Here is a 17,159-nt window from a genome sequence, read left to right as displayed (position 1 = left end):
TAGGGAATTATGAACCCTTTACAAAGCAAAATAATAACACTTAAGATCACATTACCATCCTTCCATCTTCTATCACCTTTATCCTCCACATGAGGGTCGCAGGGGGGAGCTGACATAGGGTGAAAGGTGGGGAACACTCTGGACAGGTTGCCAGTCCATCACAGGGCCACATAGAGACAAATCAAACCTACGTTCAATTTAGACCTGTGGGCCACTGACTGTCTCTTTTTTGGGAAAAGCAACAGTTGTGGTGAACATTATGATCTCAAAATTACATATTAATATGCCGTATTAATTCCTTTTTTTATATATACCTCGCGTGAGCTTTTCTGTCTTTTATCCATTATTCTGTACAGCACTTTGGTCCCCACACACACACACACACACACACACACACACACACACACACACACACACACACACACACACACACACACACACACACACACACACACACACACACACACACACACACACACACACACACACACCATGCAGAAAGACCCTTGTTCTGACCACAAACCTGGGTTTTTTTACTTAGATCACATTACATGCATGATAATATAGTAGAAACATGACACTATGGGAGGATATCACTTTTTTTGTGGCCGATATCACAATATTTCCCATCATTTTAGACCATCTACACACTATTTGTAATAACTATTGTTCTCCAAAAAAAAGAGGATGATATATAGGATTTTTGGATTGTCGTATTGACCCGATACCGATACTGAATCCCATCGCTAATAATAATAGTGTGGTAAGTATTGGCTTAGTAATAACAATGAATTAATCTCAACTTTGTTATGTGTAATTAACAGTTTTGAGTGACAAAAAAACTTACAACATTACTTACAACATTTTTAACATACAAGTTCTTTACTGTATTTTGATCTGATTGCATTGTATTGTGAAGTATTGCTCGACAGACTAAAACACAGTAATTGTTTTTAAAATAGGGTTAGGGTTAACTATAATGAAAATGAATACAGCCTGTTCCTATTACTAAATTGAGATTGTATAAAACCATGCGTGGTAGCAGTCAGTCAGCCAGTAAACCAGCCCGTACATCACCTTAGTGAGCAGTCAGCAAAAGAGTCAGCTAATTGTACACTAGTTAATCATTCATTCCCATAAAAGACTGCCACTTCTAGTCACACCAACACAGTCAGTCTGCAAAGCAGCCAACCAGCCAGGCGGCCTGTTGCCCAATTAATCAGCTTGGCAGCCAGTCACACACAAGACTGATGACATAGTGGGAACATAAAAGAAAAGGGGGGAAAAGCTGACGGAAGCTTTCCTCCACTAAGGGCAAATATTGGCATAGATATGAAGCACTTGTTCAGCAGGAATTTCAAAGTGGAGGAAATAGAATGAATAAGTGACTCCATGAATTAATGGATGAATTCATCTTGACATTATTTCTGTTTGGGAAACATTTCATGCAGCCAGACGTCAAACCATGTTGAAATATATTTAACATGGCGTCACAGCCACCCTGAACGTTCCCCGCGCTTCCGGTGAGCCAGGACTGGATAATTCCTTAATCTAAAGTTCCCTGCTTCCACCTTCCCTCCATCTGCCGTGATACACCGTGTCACCCCAGACACAAAAACACAACACTGCTATAGTGAGAAACACAGAGAGAGCCATGTGGATTTGAACAGACTCATTAGACGATGGTTTGAATATTATAACAAAACATTTGTTTATATTTAAAAGTTACACGCTACGGTCAATAAAAAGAAAGATCATATACAAATGCACCATGGAAACCTCATTGTTCCCCCTCTGTGATTGGCTTTCTATAATCTGTCAGGGTCATGTGCAAATGTCAGCTTGGCCACATTGGGTCTGGTTAAATGTTAAGGACATTAAACTCCCCAGAGTCAATAAGACCTGTCAAATGGTAGCAGATGTCCATTCACAGCTCAGTAGGGGAAGGTCCAGCAGTTGATTGTCTTATTGTTACTTATGTGGAGCGTGAGGCACACGCCTCCTTTGTGTCTCAATAGAGTTTTGTGCGAGGACCAGTCAAAGAATGAATACATACATATTGTTCCTCTGAACACACCGACAACAGGAAGAGGAAAGTCTTTGAGATGAAACAGTGATGTGTAATTAGTGCGGTGGCTATGTTCCATGTGATGTCAGCCATTCTGATGATCCTTGTGGGGATGAGATCAACTTCCTTGTCATTCTTGGCTTCATGAGTCTATTTGATGACTTTATAACAAGCACGTATCGTGACCCTTAAGATTTTTATATGGTTTACAGCAGCTGTTATTTAACATATTACCCATTATTTCATCATTAAGTCTCTATGCGTACCCAGACGTAGATTTGCTTTGCTGTTTTAAGGCAGAAGCCTCACAGCACCGACATGACAGAGATAAAAGTGCTCCAGTCTTCACTAGTACATAAATAACAGCAAAAGGTAGCCAACATGGGCCACATGTGGTCAAAAAGTGTTAACCTTGCTATTTTTAATGGGTTAGGGTTAGGGTTTTTAATGTCATTTAACAAAATGACCAATACAATATTTACAGAGCTGTGTGAATAGGTTTGTATTTTTATCAGGGAATGTGTGTAAAACATTAGAATCAGCTGCTACTGAACTAGCAACACTCATTCAGTAGCTTCCATGACATATTTTCATTATTTCCACCTTTATTCAGAAATCAAGCGCTAAAAAAAACATATATGTACACATAAACATACCTGAAGTGCCATCATAAATCCCATTTAAAGACAACAACACGTCAAATTCATCCTTATACCGGGAGTTCAAACATCAAATTCATTTTTATACAAGAACAATATAAGGTAAATTTCATCCTTATACACAAATAAAACATTCAGTTCGTCCAAACCCAAATGCAATTATAGACTAGACAATAAGATTAGTGTACACATATTTGGTTTCTTTGAAACCATGCTTTGACTTCTCTGCAGAAGAAGGTGGTAAAATCCTGTGCTAAACAACTGGAGCAGGAAGTGGACTCACAAGCAGGACACTGGCACAGAAAGGGTTCAAGACCAGGGCCGACAGTCAGAATAAGCAAACGAACCAAAGTCGCTAAACGGAGGGAAGAGCCAAAGACAACAAGGGTCATAAACTGGAGAATAAATGTGGAAATAAGCTTGGACACTATCAGGCGAGCTGACTGGCTGATCCAGGTGTGGCTAATTGAACACAGGTGAAAGTAATGAGGGCGGGAGATGTAATCAAGCTGGTGGGTGTGGAAACATGACAGGAAATAAAAAAGAGAAGATTGATAGATTTCAAAATATAACAGGAAAAGGCACAGAATGAACAGACATTATAAGTTTGGAGTGTACATAATACTTGATGACAAATCACTACCAACGCATGTGTGTGCAACCGAGGAGAATTAAATCAAAGTAAGATTTGGCAATAGGAGTTTTAAACATTTTTAAATGAAGGAAGAAAGCACTGGAAAAATGTAGAATCAAAACAGAAAATATGTTTCAAGGCAGGAGAATTTTGCTTTATTTATATTACAAATTTTAGTAGTTATTTTCGAAGGCTGAGGTTATGAGGTTATATATAAAACACTTGGCACTAATACTACACATAGTTAGACTTTGAGAACAATTGCTGAAGACAATTTGGGACAAACAATTTAAAATTACATTTGAAGCAGTGTTTTATTTATATTTTATTTGTCTCCAGAGACAATGGGCGACATTCAAAGCATATTTGTTACCAGCTGGACTGGAGTTTTCTTGGAAGTGATTGATTCATGACCAGCCAACGAGAGCAGTAATTTAATTCACATGCACTGCTGATGTTTGTTTGTCTTGTTCCAGTAAAGCAATTGGGGGGGGGTTTGTGATATTTTCAAGGAAACTTGATTCTGTCATAATTGTCATGACCTTCCAATCTTTGAAATCCTTTTTTTTTTTCTTACAAACATCTGTGGAAGGCTGCTTCAAAAAACGTTGGAAAAAAAAAAACAACCGTAACATTGGTGTCCTTGTTGTCAACTGTTCAGGAGACATGAATCATGTTGCATCGTTATTGTACAAATCCTCTGTGCAACAGCCAGAGAGCTGTTTTGTACTTGTGGAATAATTGAGCATAAATAAATCACAATGTTTAGTCCTTGGTGTTTTAACAAGTTAGAAGTTACAGGACGTAGGATTTAATTCTCCTTTATAGCAGTTATACATGTACTGTACTGTCTCATCCTGCTTATGTGTAAATATACAATCACCGGGCCACTTCATTAGGTACAAAGGACACCTAATTATGTGGCACAAGTGGCACCTGGTGTGGTCTTCTGCTGCTGTCATCTTCTTCAAGGTTTAACATGTGCATTCATTGATGGTCTTCTGCAGACCTGGCTGCAACACTGCATTTTTTTTTGTCCAGACAACTACCACTGTTTGTGAAAATCTGTTGATCAGCTGTTTCTAAAATATGCAGATCAACCACTCCACCAACACCAACAAACATGCCCCGTTCAGTCACTTTAATCATCCTAAGAATAAGCAGAGACCTTCTTCATTATTGCAGTTAAACATAAAGTGTTTCCTTAAGTAAAGTTTGCTATAAGTATGGATGTGAACAACATTAGACAAGTGCATTAAATAATAACTCAAAAGACTTCCTGACAGCATTCACATCTTTAACTCTCACTGGTTTCTGTTAACATGATTTGCCCTAAACTGAAAAACCAAGGTCAAACAAACACAAACAAGAGCCAGTGGTGAGGGCAAATGACCTGCTCATTATCCAGTATATCACCAAGAAAGAAAGAACATATTTGTTTAGCTTTTCCTCTCCTCTGGCGTCAAGAAAAAAACATGATGTGATGATGTGCAAGGACATGCAGCTTTGCTTGTTTGTGGAGCTACATAATTGTGCCCGACTAGTCATCTTCTGCTCCCACACAATCAGCGGACAATACAAGACAAGAAAGGATGCAGCTTCTGCAACACAATGGGCTCTGACAACGTGGAATTACAGCCTCTGCAGCTGAAAAGTGGCTTTTTATTTGAGTGTGCTCCCTGGGATGGCACTAAAGGGTGGGACATATATATATGTATATATATATATATATATATCGAATAAAAGCAATGCTTCTCATACAAAGATGCAAGAGGAAAAGGGGGGGGTGGGGCTCTCAAATACTCACAGTCTGACAGTAAGTCAGTGGGTAGAGAAATCCTGGATGTGGAATGATTCATGTCGAGACAGAAGCATGTGATGCATTGGTGTTTGGGCTCACCAAAAACCACACCGCCTCTGAGGAGCTTATATTATACTATGCTTTGCAGAGCTGTGTGTTGACGCCTGCACTGGGCTCACTGAACAGCTGTGAGGCAGACTGCAGGTGAAAGATGAGTCAAGTCCTGAGGGGAGACATCAATCATTAATGGAGTGACACATCTGATAAGAAGGGCAGAGAGAGACAGAAGGTAAGCCAGGAGAGAGCAGACAACAATCACACTCTGAACACTGTGGAGCTCTGACCTTCTTCAGGAGCAGCAGTTGTCAATGTCCAACCAGGGCCAAGCCCACGTTACAGCACATATGAAACCAGTCAGTCCAGAGGGGAAAAGAAGGATATGATGCAACATGTGACAGGGGCTTTGAGTCATTTTCCAGAAACTCTCATCATATCCTGTACTTCAGCTTCATTCTATCTAATTATTTTTGCTGATTGCCAAAATAGAATTTTGTCATGCACTGCAGGTCCCCCTGCAGGTCTCTCAGTGTTTCAAGAAAGAGATGGCAGGATTAACTTGTTTTTCTTCACAATTTAGCCTCAGAGTATTCAGATTTCTACACTGATATCATCTAATTGTCCCAGCATACAGCAGATTTCATGTTAAACATCATTAGTATATATAAAAAAATAGGAATACAATATAAAAAGCAATAAAAACTGAAAAATATTTAATGTTGCAAAGTGCATATTTATCAAAAAGACAAACTGAACTTGTTTCCTGAGTGCATTAATGTAGACACGTATTTGTACTAGGGCTGTCAAAGTTAACGCGTCAATCGTTGCCATGAATACAGCCGAGATTAACACGATAAAATTTAACTTAATTAGAGTAAGTTTGTTTCCTTGTGGTGTGCACTGACCGCCAACATGAAACCTGGAAATTATCCACGGCAAACAGTCACTTGCCTGCAGTCAGTCAGAGAGGAGAAACTGAGATAGAAGCTGAAGATGGAGAGAGGTGAGGGGTTGTTGGGGCGGATGGTTTCATTTTAAGAAGCATCGATAAAACAAAAGTTACCTGGGTGTCACAGGCACAATTATTGACAGTGACTGGAAGTTGTGATCCTTTGCCCTGACTGTCAAAAAAACAGAAGCGCAACTAATTGCTGAGACCTGTGCAGTGGAATTCCTCAACATCGAGTGGAAAGTAAGTGACAAACTAACAACAACAGCCCGTAATACACTGGCAGCTGCCCGGCAACTTCTATTTGGACACCTACCCAGCTTGGCTGACTGTGATTTCGTTCTCTCTCTCTCACTTTATCATGACAAATGTGAATGTCTGAGTTCCTCAGGACATTCTCAGGTGGAATATTTTGTTGTGATGTTAACACATGTTCTTGTTGCATACAGGATGGCAGTCATCCATGTTGGCCTTTGTTTTAAGATGAACTAGTTGGCACTTGTATAAGCCTGAGTCTCTTTGAAATCACATAGTTCTGTGTTTAAAAAGAAAGATACAATTAAACAATGGTGTCTGGAGTGCAAACTCCCTAATTACTCATCAATTTAGTCATCAGAAGAAAAAGAAAACTTTTAATCGCAATGAATCTAGATTAACGAATTTCAAAATGTGAGGTTAATTAGTTGTTTTTTTTAATCTATTGACAGCCCTAATTTGTAAATTCACTTTGCTTTGAGCTGATTTATATTCCACTTTGTCGTCACATTTTATCATGCCTTTCTGATGTTTGTTTATTATTCCATCACATAACATGCAGTATTAAAAAGCATTTGATGTATGTATATATATACTGTATGTATATATATATACACATATATATGTATACTTTCATATTGTTTAAAAGCACTACAAGCTGAGAACCCATACATATGATAGACTACATATATGACAACACATACACCCCATGATTCATGGCAGAGTGAACAATGTTGCCGGAATGAAGTATATTGAAGCAAATTTCAGCTAACACCTTTTAATTTTTTCCCAGTGGAAACATGCAGTTAAATTGTTAGTCCAATTCACCTGCAGAGTTTGAAAGAGTTTGTATTGTAGACGTACAACATTTCTATAGAGGGGACCTTTAAAAAAATCACACAAATTGACCTGACAAAGCCTGTCATCTAAAACTCAACATCACAGTGAAGTGAGATTCTTACAGGGAAATGGCCTAATGCACCTTTTGGGAGATGAGGAGAGTAATAAGCTGTGGCTGACCACAATAAAGTCAAAGAGATGTGACCAGCAAGGCCACTGGGACATTCTGTTTCTCTTTAATGAACACAATTGGTCTTTGAGTGCAACGTGACTCACTGGTAACAGGATGTGCTGAGGCATCAACTAAAGCTCATCGTTTGACCTGCATGATATGAGATAACTTTTGACCCGGTGAGATTTAATTGATACATAAAAGCATTGTGTGAAACAGTGTCATAGGGACGTGACATGTGAGTCACTGACAAATGTCACAGTTAATGACTTATAATGGATGATGCTCATTTTTGCTGATGTGAAGTGGATATGTTGTAGCTTTTTTACAGCTTTGTTCAGTTTTCATTAAAAGGAAATTCCTGTTTTGTAGAGTCTGAAGAGCATCCTTCAATTTGCATTTCTTTTACTACTACATTTGAAACCAAAAAGTGGAAACAGACCAGCTTTCCTGCAAATCGATCTGTGTAGCAAACAACAGCTATGACATGACTTCCACTATTATTTCATACAGGAAATGTTTCAATCCTATTTCACTCAGACTCAAAATGACAAAACTAATTTCATTTGAAGCTTTTCTCAACAGGAATTCATTGATCACAACTGCTGCTCTTTACCTGTTTGCACTTATAAACCACTGATTTACTTAGTTGTTTGTAATCCGTTTCTTGTATTTGTGACATTTATTAAGAAGTGTGCTACCCTTTTAAAGGAGATCTCGATCTCAATGGGTCTTCTACCTTAAATAAAGGTTAAAATAAAATAATTATCATTAAAAGTGGTCAAAAGAAAATGTTCCTGAGAATAAATGTGTTTAACATGTGTAACATCACAGTGAGACTGGACAGTGTGTTATCAGTCAGTTAACTTAAGCTGCTACTAAATATAAAATATCAAACCTTTAATTCAAGCGCCCAAACATAAAAGGCTCACATCAATTCATCTTAAAACTGTAACATTCCCATCTTCTCTGTTATGTAAGGCCCACTTTGAATTCAGAGTAGAGTACGTTTCCAGCACCTCACATGGATACAGGTGGGTGGATTTCCCCGAGACAGAGTGACTACATCAAAAGAGGGCAGCACCTGTGTTAGCTGCTCACCTTGGGCTACAAAACACTGTCTTTTCAAAGAAGCATCGAGAAACCACTAACAGGTGCACAGCTTACATCTTCACATCCACCAAATCACAAGCTTTGAACCAAAGCCTTGCACTGGAGATGAACAGTCACAGAGAACCACTTCAAATCTCTTGCTCACATTGTATTATCAACCTTCAGCGTTCACAAGCTATTTGCCAACACCACACGTTGAGCTGGAAAAATAAACTATATGCTCTTTAAATGTTTGGCTTTAGCTGAATTCAGAAACATCTGATTACATAACGTATGAGATCAATTAACATTTATAGTACAATCAAATATTATAGTGCATTCTTTATTCTATACAGCATGCACTGCTTTTTTTTATGACCTTAATATTTAATATGCATCTATATTGCACATTCATAGATGTTCAATGCATGTATATTATGTATTCCCTTTTTTGACAGTTGTTACTGCTGCCTTTTAAACTGGCGATCAATAGAATTCTTACAGCAACATTCACTCGCTCATGTGGTGAGTGTAATGTTTCAAAGCTATTCTTAAAATGCCGTTTGGTCCACATGATTATTCTGAGTGGTATTTTCTTTCTGCAAACTCTATTTCTGAGAACAATTAAGAAAGTCAAGATACCTTGTGAATAACATTAAACTTACTGACAACAGCCATACACTTTGGAAGGAAAGAAAAGGTTAAATGTATTCCTTAGTTTATGCTGCTCGAAGCTGATTAGAAGTGCAGTTTCCAAGGAAACTTGATGGGTCAGTGCCACTTTCCACACTGTGCAACACTTAACGTAAGACATGAATGCATTAACAGCATGCAGAAAGTAGTTGTAATACAGTTTACTGTCATTTGAAGTTGGATGGAATTGCTGTTATAGAAACAAAAGATTAGCAGTTTCTGTAAATGTCCTTCAATTGCAAAAGGACAACAGTAATGACAGCCTCACTATTAACTGTTTTCTCTTTGTACCACATCACAGGAGTGAAAAATAGCTAAAAACACTAAGAGGAGTATTAAACTGCACTTACTGTTACCACAGCCACCCGTGGTGTCATTAAATCAGCCAGAACTGATGTTTTAAGGACTACAGAGAAAGAAAGAAAGAAAGAAAGAATACGTGGAAAAAGCCAGTCATGTTATGTAACTCATGAACAAATGATTCACCATGTTGTCTGTCATGATGCTGTTTTCCTGCATATTGCTCTTTAACAGTAGTTGCCCACGTACTGAGCTTGTGGTATTTCTTGATGGACAGGTGGATCATTTATCTGGATTAAGAGAAGTCTTTCTCACTGAATTCAAAAGCTCAGACCAGACATGCTGTAATACAATGTAATCAAGTGATGCAACCACATTATATGGTTGGATGAACAATCTAAGGTGTTAATCACATCAGGCGTAGAATCTAAAAGAACAGATGACGCTCATCATTTAGCAACAAGTGTTTTCTTTTATCTGTATCTGAATGGTACTGTGAACAGGGAGTCACCTGTTACTGTGAGACAGCCATGACGGCTCAAATTCTGCCGTTGTCTGCATGCTATCATATATTTACCACTGAGCACTGCTATTTCATATCCTGAAATAGTCACAACAACAACAACCCCGTCCAGTGAGCTGTGAGGCAGTAAATCCTGCAGGCGAGCAGCGGCCCTGCGTTAATTGCTGGTCACTCGTCAGGGGGTGAGAACGACTGTGCCTAAATTAAACCTCTCACTTGAGTGGGAATCTTGAGACACTCTGACCCCACTGTGGTATTTCCACTGTTGTCATAGTTCAAATACCTCTCCTGCAATGCTGAGGAATGTGTGCGCAATAATCAATGCGATGTGCACAATTTTGGCTTTTTCCAGATTTTTTTTAAAAGTAAGAAATGTATTGTATTGTCATAAAATGACCATGATATGTCATCAGAATAAGGAAACACTGAAATACTAGGTTCACCGATAACACTCTAACCTCTAACTTTAACTGAGCTAAGGCCGTAATCCGACAGGCAACCGGACAACTTGCCGAGTCCGAGTATACATGCGGAGGAGAAAATCGATTTATTGGCCCTGTATATCTGACTCCGCCTCCGTAGTTGACGCTGTATCTCTCTATAAGCTAGTGCAGCTTGAATCAGTCTCCTGGTAATCTTTACCTCACAAAAAAAATCAAACAGCGTACCTGCTGTACATGCCTCTTAGTCAGTCCAAAAGAAGGTCTTCTCTGTAGCTTTCGCTCTCGCTGACACAACTTGCATTGTTATTTTCCAGCAATAGCAGTGCAGTCTCCTCAGGTCTTCTACTTCCGGGTCAAAGACCAGAAGGAAACATTTTTGGTGCATGTCCAGAACATCAAGTCTGACTCCACTCCACTCCTGCAAGTATACATGCAGGAGTTATCATGAATGGCATTATCCAGGTATGTTAGACTGACTAAGACTAATGGTCAAACTCATGCTTGTAAACGCACTAACTAATGCAGCCTGTTTATTTACAAAATTCAAATATTTTTACGTTGTGGGAAAGGGGTATAAATATGGCTCCTTGTAGCATCATGTTTTGGACTGTGCAGGTTTGGCTCCTTAAATGATCAGGCAACCCCGAGTCTCTGGGGAGAGGGGGAGGGGAAAATGCTTGCCAATATTTTTAGGTTGGATTGTAATACTTGTTTTAAACTCTAGTTGAAAACCTATAGTCCCTTTAAAACTGTAGTGTGTAACCTACACATGATTCTCAGAATAGTGGTGTTTAGATCTCACGTTCCCCGGTGACATTCCCATGCTGCACACATGAAGTCATTAGTTTTTTTTATCAAGAAAGATGGCGGCAACATCAACAGCGTCCAAGTGAGACGGTTGGACTATGACTGAAAAGGTTATAGAAACTAATTCTACTGCTCAAAAAACCTGGTTGTACAGCCGTTTGATGGGATTAATGCTTCTTGCCCCTGCCTGCCTCTGCACTGCTGTTGTTAGTCAGGTCTGATAGTTTTGCTTGACAGAGGCAGTTTTCTGATGAAGGACTCTGCAAATAATGTAACATTGTTTCTGTTCACAAAAACCAAAGTGAGACAGAATAATAACATCAACAACAACAAAAAATCACCAGGCGTTATGCACTGCATTTTCAACGACAATTTATCAGTACACAGACTGATGCATTTAAAAAAAAAAAATGAAGATGAATTTAAATTCTTGTGTGAGTCTATGTGTGCTTCGGGTTTTAAATGCTTCATGGCAACAGAGGACATTTCTTTGAAAGAGGGTCTTACACAACAGATTGTGCATTCTCTGGGGATTTGGTTCAAATTTGAACATGTGAACTTCAGTTGCCCCAGCACGCCCTGCCTGTATGTCTCTGGAAAGCACTGAAAGCTTGGAGCACGCTGTCAGAGGACGTATGAGGTAATACTGTTACACCCTAATAAAAACACGCTCTTGAGTGAATGGGAAAACAGAGTATTACATTGCCTTGAATGAATAGCAAACATATGTCAGCCTAAAGTTAAAATCGACTGTGTGCACTTATTTGTGGAATATGATAAGACTGATTTGTTCAGTGTGATCCTGTGTGATCTTTAGAGCTTGGACAAAATAAGTGATTACAGTAGATTAACCTAAAATTAACCTAACATAAATCAAAAATTGTATAACTATTTCCATCACATATCATTTTAAAACTAGATTAAGAGTCTACAGCCATGCTGTCAGATTGTTTGGAGGTTCTTTCTTAAATGTTAACATGAGCCTGCTCATGCATACACAAGAAGGTTAACCTGCAGAATTTTGCAGAAATTAGAATCTGGTGTGTGTTTGCTTGTTTGTTTGTTTGATTGAGAGAGAACATAGTCACTAGTGGACAATCTAAAGTGATGAAGCAGATGGTAATCATGATTTCGACAGGCAGGGCAGAGAAGGTAGGCGTGGGGAGATAGGCCTCGCTGTTAAATCAACCACCCACAGAAATTACATTTTGTAGCTGTTTGCAAAGACTCCACTGTACTGTATATATTCTGCACTGCAAAGAGCAGCCCCTCAAATTATCATGGTGGTGCATCATGATGAACCAACAGTATGAGAGCAGAATATTAATACACTGGCAAGGAAAAAGCGAGAGCGGTTTATTCTAAGTAAAAGCGTTGCCTGCATATTTCCACAGATATTCTGCCTGTTATGTGAAAATCACCTTTTCTGCTGACAAATGACAAAAACATGGAGGCACGTGCTTTGAAAAAAGTGTCAGAGAGAATGAAATAGACATTTTTTTACAAGCCTAAATTATTACTGAAAACTCCTAAAGCGCCTGCCTCACAGTGTGTATACCCCAGTATTCTTAACTCTTGAATGTTACATTGTCTCACAAAAGATTCAAAAATCACAGTGAATTGGTATTGATAGACATTTGAATTGTGAACTGTCAATAGCACTGCATGACTATGTGCTGCAGAGGATGCCTCTGTGTAGACTGATGGTACAACAGGAGTGGCAGTCACTTCTACAACAGACACAGATTACACACACATCCTTTTGCAACTGGAATGTGGAGTAGTTTAATTTAGACAGAGGCAGTGCACAAAATCATTAACCTTGTCTAAAACAGAGAGGGATGCACTGGAGCAGGTTTAAGTAAAACTGCTATTTTCCACCCGTAGGCTTTAGACAGTTACGTAACACAAACCTCCGAATGATTAATGATGAACCTCAGCAACAAATTACGTTTATCAGTGAGTATAGAGTAGTATTGACTTTGTAGTTGAAGAGCTTCACTATATCACTTTTAGTCGAGACCTTCAGTGTCTAATGCTGTTTTAGTTGACCTGCCTCAATCTCCTTTGACAGTTCAACAGGAACAATGATGTAACAACAATGTTTTTAAATGAATCACTTTAGGCAAGGTAAAAAGGGACATGTGTAATGCTCAAACTGACTCAGTGGAATGTTTGTACCCTTGAGGGTCAGATGTGTCAATTTGTCCTGTGACATTTAAGGACCTCTTTTATCTAAATATTAACAGCATCATCATAAAAAGTATGAGACAGCTTTTAATCGAAGAATAACTCAAACCATTTTCATTTGACAAGGCATTTTAGCACATAAAAACACACTCGCCTCTCTTTTATCTTCATCTCATGCACTATTTATTCTTTAAATACTGATGATGTGCTTACACAGAAAATTAATTAATTACACCCCCAAAAGTGACATTGTAACATCATTGTTTTTATTAGTAATTCAAGAGACAGTGGATGCCAAGTGATGTTTCAGTTGTTCACCAGTAGGTGTCAGACTTTACATGGATGTCACGTTTCTTCATTCATTCATCTTCTACCACTTTATCATCCACTTGAGGGTCGCTGGTGCCAATCCCAGCTTACATAGGGCAAAAAGCGCTGGACAGGTCGCCAGTCCATCACAGGGCCATATAGAGACAAACAACCATCACTCTCACATTCACACCTATGGTCAATGAAGAGTCTCCAATTTACCTAATCCCAAAATCTGCATGTCCATGCAAAAAGACCCTAGTTCCGACCGGGTCGTAAACCGGGTCTTGCTGCAAGAGTGCTAACCACTACACCAACCATGTGGCCATGTCAGGTTTCTGTTGAGTATTATCAAGCTCTTAAGTATGTCTGCACAGCTTCTGGGATCTCACTTCTATTGTGTGGTGATGTAGGTCTGACAGCCTGGGTCACATATTTCCTCCCCCTCACTGCATAAGGACCGGACCCACAAGTATACTTCACTGTGGCTCTACTACAGAGTCAGCCAGTGAGTGTTGCTGCCTCACAGTCTGCAGTCATGAAGAAATCTGATAAAAAGTCTCTAATATCAGATTTACTTGTGAAGTTTGTGAGATTGCAAGTCATTATTCTGTGCATTACTGGTGTGCATCTACCAGTGTCAAAGGAAAGGCAGAAAGTGAGTGAAAGACAGAAAAACTGTGACACCAAAACATGTGAACAAATACACTACACTTCATTAACCAGACTTCATATGGCCATGAAGCTATTTAAGCATTAATATTAATCATTATCAAGTAACAATAATTGAATTTCTGTGTGTGTGTGTGTGTGTGTGTATACTTCTATTTATATTGTTATGAGGTCCAAAAAGTGAGACAAACCTGTCTTTGTGAGAACATTTTGACCTTGTGGGGACATTTTGTCTGACCTGGTTTTAGGGATCGGGTGATAATTGGGTTTATGTTAGAGTTAGGGCAAGGGTTAGTCACTTAATTGTAATGGTTAAGGTTAGGGTATGGGGCTAGGGAACGCATCATGTCTATGATGTGTCCTAAAAAAATGGTTTGTGTGTGTTACATATTTAATACTCCAATTTTAATTTCATTTTAACATTATATAATTCCCAAGGGTTTGTTTTTGTTTTGTTTTTTAAATCATCACTGAGCTTTATTGTTTCAAAGCACCAGAGAGAGAAAGTAGAAAGATTTAAGATCGAGTGTCTAATAACCCAAATTGTATCAAATATAAATCAACATAACATACATCTCAGACGGAGAAACCCGACAAGAGATACAGTCAGTATGAGTGTTCCACATTAGTCATTGTCAACATATACAGTACACATTTTTAAGGAGTGACTTACTGTATGTGATGTCATGCACAAACTGGTCCGGGAGGCTTTTATATGAAAACTGCTGGAAAATAAACAAAGTGAGAATAGAAAATAATTAAATTGCTGAACAGTTGAAGTGAGACAGATCTTTGCATCTTTGTAGGCTATTGCTGGTTAACTTGACACTTTGGACCTTTCTGACTTCTGAAACATCTGAAGACATGCTTAATGCTCAGTCAGGCTCACTCACTGGAGTGAGAGTGCCCTCTAATGTCAGACTTGTGTATCTCTCACAGAAATTATTTGACGATAAACACATTGTAAGAGTTAATAATAATTCCCAGTTTCAGCACCCAAACACTAGAATTAGCTCAGATGAAGAGCTGAGGCTGAATAAAGGTCTGGCTCTTTTACTAGTGGTTCAGATTTATTTAAAACTTAAATTCACTCCAAACATGCCCTTAATTGGTCCTGAACACAGCGTGAGAGCTGGTAAAAATACAAAAAAATAAATATTACTAAATTTTACTCAGATGAAGATATGAATTACCTCCCTTTAACTCTTCTTTAGCCATGATAATGTTATTTCAATCAACCTAAAATATTTTAACTCAACTTTATTTATATTTTAGTAAACAACAATAAACAACAATCGGCCAAATAAAACAGCTTCTAAATTAACTGTGCATATAAACCAACTGCAATAACAAATTATATTTATATTTTTCCTTGAAAAAAAGGGTTAGCTGTGAAAATAAATCATGCATAGGATAACGTTAATGAAGTGATAATAATGAATTGATGCTACTAGCATAACATACACATAAAAATGAAATTCTATAGTACTAACCGACATTAAAAGCTACTCAAAACACGCACAATATATAAAAAAAACATGTACAGACCTTGTTCCCTCGTCAGCCAGGTGCTAAAACAAACCATGAAGACTGCAATTAGACTCCGTTTGAGGCCTTAATTTGCACTATATGCTCACGTATTTTTCTACTTCCGGCATTTTACCCTTCCAAAATAAAAGTATCGCAAAAACAGACGACCTACGACAAATGTTTTTGTGTCATAGATTAATTTTGCATCATACATATATACATTTCATCCTTCAGCAAAATAAATTCTGTTTTTATCGTCACTAATGTTTCGTGTTTTTTTTTGGAATATTGTGATATAAAGTTGCTTTATTTAGCAAAAGATTGACTTTGTTTCCACTTTTCTGCCCTCCTGACCAGACAAGGTGCAAAATGGCCCCGAGGTCATGAGTTTGAGAACCCTGATGAGTGTGCAAGTGAATGGTTGTTTGTCTCTTTGTTCGTGTTGGCTGTAGATAATTTATTCTCAGCATAAATTATGAGTTAAGACATGTAGGCTCTTGAAAACTTGTAAACATTTGCAGTCCAATATGACGCTACCAGTATGACATACAAGTCTGATTTCTTTACTAATTTCTTCACTTTACTGTACTTTTTTTGGCAAAGCAGATTGTTGTTGTTGTGATTTATAGTATGGCATTACTTATGTTGTTCAGCCATAAATTGCAGTCCTACAGTTGGGGGTACAGACATAGCGCCATCTGGTGGTTTTTGTTTCTGTCACACATATACACACAAAGAATTTATTTTGTAGGTGCATATTTTCCAATGAAACTAGGGACTTTGTAAGTGATAATATAAGAGATTAATTTATATTTTAGCTATCCTCTTCCTCTTCTCCTCGTTATTATTACTACCGCAGTTATTATTGTTGTTGTTATTATTATTGCTATCATTGTTCAAAGGAGTGTATTATTTTAGTTCAAGTGGCTATTAATGCCAGTCCTGTTGTCAGGGTGCAGACATAGCACCCCCTGGTGGTATTTTGTTGTCACACAAATGCTGTGTGATGTTTCACAGTAAAAATGACACAATGCTAATTTCCTTTCTTATTAAAATAAGAAATGAAACAAATAAACAATGAAGGAAGTATCTGAGGAAGGTTTCTTTAAAGCAGCACACCACCACCATTAACTGGGATATAGTAATGATGATTATGAAAGATTTT

At 38.2% G+C, this 17,159-nt stretch overlaps 1 long non-coding RNA gene across 1 annotated transcript; it reads right to left on the bottom strand.

The window, feature by feature from the left end:
- Positions 1-10,718: 10,718 nt before the first annotated feature.
- Positions 10,719-16,092, bottom strand: LOC122772767. Its single transcript, XR_006360813.1, has 3 exons — positions 16,013-16,092; positions 15,138-15,186; positions 10,719-10,904 (listed from the first exon to the last, which is right to left on the bottom strand). It is a non-coding gene; the product is annotated as an uncharacterized LOC122772767 (long non-coding RNA).
- Positions 16,093-17,159: the final 1,067 nt, after the last annotated feature.

The sequence above is a fragment of the Solea senegalensis genome, linkage group LG7 (genome assembly GCF_019176455.1).
Source record: "Solea senegalensis isolate Sse05_10M linkage group LG7, IFAPA_SoseM_1, whole genome shotgun sequence".
Taxonomy (NCBI): Eukaryota; Metazoa; Chordata; class Actinopteri; order Pleuronectiformes; family Soleidae; genus Solea; species Solea senegalensis.
The sequence above is the reverse complement of the archived record's forward strand: the minus strand, read 5'-3'. Positions and strand labels throughout refer to the sequence as shown.